The sequence below is a fragment of the Myotis brandtii genome, unplaced genomic scaffold, assembly GCF_000412655.1.
Source record: "Myotis brandtii unplaced genomic scaffold, ASM41265v1 scaffold535, whole genome shotgun sequence".
NCBI classification, from domain to species: Eukaryota; Metazoa; Chordata; class Mammalia; order Chiroptera; family Vespertilionidae; genus Myotis; species Myotis brandtii.
Genome location: NW_005369964.1, coordinates 922,073 through 927,405, shown reverse-complemented (window position 1 = coordinate 927,405; position 5,333 = coordinate 922,073). Strand labels below are relative to the sequence as shown.

The following is a 5,333-nucleotide window of genomic DNA, read 5'->3' as shown; positions in this document are numbered from 1 at the left end:
ACCAGCAAGCTGCAGACCCCACCCTCCCTGTCCAGGGGAAGAATTGGGGGCTTACACTGGAGCTCAAAGGAACTTCAGAAGAGAGAAGGCCAAGGCTGAGGGAGAGGCGGGAACTGCCAAGGTTACACAGCTAGTGAGGGGCCCGGGTCCCAGACCACCCAGCCTGGCTCTGTCCCCTGGGCTTTGGGAGAGAGACCCAAGGCAAGGCCATCCGTTCCAGACAGCTGGGAACCCTGGGAGCTGGGAGCCCTCTTCAAGGGCAGAGCCCCAATCACATGGCAGTAGAATCCCCCCTCCACCCCCTTTAAAGCCTTAACAAGGACTCCTGGGGCTGGAATTTGACCCCAGAGCTTGAGTCTCACAGCACAGCAGAAGGATGGGCCAGATCAGGCCCGCGGCCCAGAATTCCAACCCCGACTGCCCTGCAGCCCCAAATGCCCCCACGAGGACATGGCCAGCCTTCCCCAGCAGTAAGTGATGCTGAGGATGCAGAGTGAGTCTGTGGAGCCAGGCAAGCCGGCCGGCTGTGTGACCTTAGGGAACGTGCACAACCACTCTGAGCCTCAGTTCCCTAAAGTACAAAGGCAAGGAAAAAGCACTCAGGATTAAACGAGATGATCCACACGGAACGTTTAGCATCGCCTCATTTTAAAAAATTAATGAGTGCGCGTGTGCAGAAGACAGTCTAGAAGGGGGTGAGTAAACTTTGCAGGCCTTATCCTAGGGGCAGGGCATGAGGGGAAACATCTATGACCGCACCTCTTTGAGGTGAGCAGCAGGCACTCAGTCAGCCTTCGTTCTGTTCTCTGCCCTCCCTTCTCTCTCCCTCCAGAAGGTCACCCTGGCAGTGACCGGCTAGCAAGGACCCTTTCCTGAGAGAGTGTTCTGACAGCGGGAGGGGCTGAAGCCCAGGAGCCCTGTTGCTGGGGTTGGCTGCCAAAGGTGGTTTGGGGGCTGGGGGCTGAGTGGGTGCGGGGAAGGCAAGCATGGCTTACCAGGAGCCCTGTTGCTGGGGTTGGCTGCCAAAGGTGGCTTGGGGAAGGGTGGGGAGTGTGTGCAGCCTGGGGGCTAGGGGCTGAGTGGGTGCGGGGAAGGTAAGCATGGCCTTGTAGTGTTCCTCTTTTATTCTGCTGGGAGTTTGCTAAGACCAGACAATGCTTAGGTCCCCTCAACCCTCCATGGAGATAGACTCTCTGAGATCTGTCCCTTCCGCCCCCTCCCAGCCTGGGTGCAGGAGGAGGCAAGTCCCAGCGCCCAGGATGCGGTGCGGTGGCTGCTCCTTCTGTGAGACCCCCAGCCTGGCTCCTACACCCTCCTCCCTGCTCTGCACCAGGGAGAGCCTCAGCAAGGCCCGCTGGTTCTGCTTCCAAAATCGCTCCAATCCATCCACTGGCCCACCCTGGTCCAAAGCTCCATCTCTCCTGCATGCACCAGGGCAATGCCCTCCCCTCCTGCTTGCCATTCTCCACCCAGCAGCCAGAGTTCTCCTTAAAGTGCAGCCCAATCTCCCCATTTCCCTGCCTAAAGCCAGTGCAATGCAGAAAAATAACCAACCACCTTACTGCCCAGAGCACAGAGCCATGATTTGTGGCACATGCCATTTTCCATGGTGTAAATGCCATTTTCCATGGTGTAAATGCTCCCACCGTGGCTGATTTCAAGCTACTAATAGTTAACCTGCTTGCAAAGATTTAAGAGGTGGTTTTTAGGGGCTGGTATGAGTTGTCTGCAGTGCACTGCTGGTGTAAAATCCTCCAATAATTTCAAATGAAGGCCAAACCCTGGCTGACCAGGCCTTGAATGATCTGGCCCCCACCTTGGCCTTTCCTCCCACACTGGTCTTCCCCTGCCCCACCTCAGGGCCTTTGCACCTGTGGTTCCCTCTGCTCAGAGCATTGTTCTCCCATTTCTTCATAACGCTCTCCAAGCTTTCTCGCCCCCCAGGTCTCAGCTCAGATGCCACCACCTCAGAGTGGCCTCCCTGACCACCCCGGATCTCCCTGACTCCAGCTGACTCTTGGTTTCACCTGTCCTGGTCGATTCTATGTCAGCACTCATTCCTCCAGGTTGTCTCACTCCTACTGGGATGCGATCTCCATGAGGGTGAGGCCTGGGACTAAACGGTCCGTCCCTGCTGGACACACAGCAGGCCCTCAGCAGACGTATGGACACAGGCAGAGCTTTGGGTTTGAGTCATGGCTCCCCCATTCACCATCTGCATAATCACCAATAAGTCAATCTCTTTGAGCCTCAGTTTTCTCATCTGTAAGCTGGGGACAATAGTGCCCAGGTGATCAAGGACCTAAAGATGACATATGTAAGTGCTCAGTACAGTGTCTATTATTAAGGGCCTCAGAAAAAGAGAACTTGCATCTACTCAGCGACAGGCAGCTCATTCCCTCCCACGACAGCCATTGCTCACCCCTGGGCCACTCTGACAGCTGGGACATCTGCCTTTCCTTATGTTGAGTCCACATATGTCTCCTTGTAGTGTTCCTCTTTTAGTCCTAGTTCAACGGCTTCCCCACACGGAGCCTCTTGCTGGTATACCTCCTTATTCATGCTAGATGGATAGAGTCATATTCCAGCATGGCAGCGATACTGAAGGCAGGGGACCTCCCTCAGCAGCTCCTCCCATCATGAGCTGTCTGGCCTGGGGCGAGTCCCTTACCCTCACTCACTGAGCCTCAGTTTCTTGCTCTGTGAAATGGGGTTAACAGTAGTACCTGCCTCATAAATAGTCATGAATTAAATTAGCTAATATTTACACATACCCTTAGCACCTGGCACATCGTAAGTGCTTGAAAAAGTTCCTATTATTCTGCCTGGTGCCGGTCCACTCCCGGGCCCAACCTTTGTGCCCAGTGTGGTTCTTCCACAAAATACCACGTGCGGGCGCGCACGAACAGTGCGATTGAAACTTTGTGGTCCATGCGCAGAAGTCGGTATTTTGTGGAAGAGCCACACTCAAGGGGCCAAAGAGCCGCATGTGGCTTGAGAGCCGCCGTTTGCCGAGCCGCAGTTTGCTGACCACTGCCTGGGGAATTACCTGACCCTGGTGGTCACTTCATGTGCTGCGCCAGCACAGCCATGGGTGAGCCTGAGGGGGAGGGGGTGAAGGATTAGAAAAGACAGACAAGAGAAGAAAGCTGGGGCTGGGTGGGACTCTGCCCTCTGGTTAGAGAGACAGCGCCACGGCCTGCAAGCCGAGTCTTTATTTCATAGCCAGATTCCACGAGGCAAAGTAAGGGCGTGGTAAATGTTTACAATGTTCTGGTGGGTTTCGAATCTTACTCAGTTACATGCACCTGAACTCTATCAAGCCCACATCACTCAGCCACGCGGGATCACAGGTTCGGACCATAAGGTCAAGCTTACCACGATAGCCTTTGGCTATAATTGTGCTGGGATTTACTGGGGAATTACCTGACCCTGGTGGTCACTTCATGTGCTGCGCCAGCACAGCCATGGGTGAGCCTGAGGGAGGGGTGGGGGTGAAGGATTAGAAAAGACAGACAAGAGAATAAAGCTGGGGCTGGGTGGGACTCTGCCCTCTGGTTAGAGAGACAGCGCCACGGCCTGCAAGCCGAGTCTTTATTTCATAGCCAGATTCCACGAGGCAAAGTAAGGGCGTGGTAAATGTTTACAATGTTCTGGTGGGTTTCGAATCTTACTCAGTTACATGCACCTGAACTCTATCAAGCCCACATCACTCAGCCACGCGGGATCACAGGTTCGGACCATAAGGTCAAGCTTACCACGATAGCCTTTGGCTATAATTGTGCTGGGATTTACACGTGGCTTTGCCACAAGAGGATCGTGCCCTCTCATTAGTCTGAGGCTTGAATCTGTCCAAACGCTGTAGCTGCTCTCCACAACTTCATCCATTGAGCTTGGTGGGCAGGGCCCCCAACCCCTGGGACATTAGCTGCCCGAGCAGCGGCTGAGAGTTCCCAGCTGGGGTGACTTCTGCCAGCTCCCTGGGTGGCCTGGACCCAGCCCTCTCTTTATTATCACTTCTTTAGGGAGTCCTGATGTTCTTAAAAAATGCTGGCGGTTGGGGGGCGAATGCAGCCAAGGACCAGCAGAAGCAGCAGTGAGAAAGGAGAGAACCAGGAGGGCGTGGTGTCCTGAGAGCCAGGAAGGGGGGTCAGGGGTGGACCAATTCCTAGCCCGGCCCCAAGGCCTCCGGCTGGGCCTGTGACTATGGGTAGCATCATACCTGTGAGGATGCCACCTCTCAGGGCAAAAGGGATTCTGCGGATGTAATTAAGGTTCCGATCCGTGGACGGTGAGACACGGAGACCTCCCACGTGGTCTGATCTACTCCCGGGACCCCTGGAGGCAAAGCATCTTCTCTGGCTGGTAGCAGAACAAGTCAGAGATTCGAGTGTGAGCGGGATTCAGGTGAGGGAGGCTGCGGTGGAGGCTCATGAGGCAAAGACCCCAGAGATCTCCGAGAATGGTCTCCGGCCAATAGTCAGCAAGAAGACGGGACCTCCGTCCTGCGGCTGCAGGAACTGACCTCCGCCAACAACCGGAACAAGCTCCCGGAGGTTCCGGATGAGAGGTGGGTCTTGGCTTCAGCCTCAGGAGACCCTGAGAAGAGAAGCCAGCTGAGCCCTCCCCGATTCCTGACCTACGGAGCACCTGGGCTGGGGCAGGAAGCACCTTACGAGACGAGCTAAGAATTGGGAGCTGGATCGTGGGGGTCTAGGGGCCCAGTTGGCATGAGGAGCAGGTCAATGTGCATTTCAAGGGCATCATTTGGCCTGAGGAAAGGTAAGGGCACGTGGGCTCCTCTGAATAATCAGTAACTGGGGGAGAAGAGAGAGCCTATCTCACCTCCTTCTCAGGCAGCCGTGGGGGATGCTCACGTATGTACAACCCACAACGTCTCATCTAAAGGTCAGTGGTTTCAGAAAACGGTGCCTGGGCTTCCCTCATCCAGATCAAATGCATCTCAAAGATGTTCAAGACCAGACCCAACCTTATCTTGTACATTTTTTCCATTTGATGTAAAACTGTTAATCGTGGAAGGAGGGTATGCCCCCTTGTGGTAACTTCTGCTGGACCACGTGTACCTTTGCTCGCTCTTTCGCCTCTGTAAGCCCCTCACTTCCCCAAAGCTGAGCACTGCTGCCAGGTTGCGCGAAGCTCTGCTCTGGGGCTGTAGTCCTCAGATTGGCCCCCAGTAGAAACCCAGTGTTTTCAGAGATTCAGGTGCCTCCCGCTGACAGACCCGACCCGTCCCAAGTCCAAGTATCCCAGAGCCAGGAGAACGTTTGCATCCAGATGAAATCCCAAGGGCTTCCTTGGAGGGCCAGCCTCGG

At 55.1% G+C, this 5,333-nt stretch overlaps 1 protein-coding gene across 4 annotated transcripts in view; it reads right to left on the bottom strand.

Annotated features, from left to right (window-relative positions):
• LOC102258756 overlaps positions 1-5,333 on the bottom strand; it is an 18,452-nt gene extending 13,119 nt beyond the window's left edge. For 2 of the 4 annotated variants that reach the window (XM_005877841.2, XM_005877842.2), the window contains exons 1-2: positions 4,846-5,333; positions 4,223-4,362 (exon numbers count right to left, since the gene is read on the bottom strand). The gene's annotated coding sequence lies outside the window, so the exon portion shown is untranslated. The remainder of the gene's footprint in view (positions 1-4,222; positions 4,363-4,845) is intronic. The other 2 variants (XM_014549109.1, XM_005877843.2) reach the window with 2 other exon arrangements.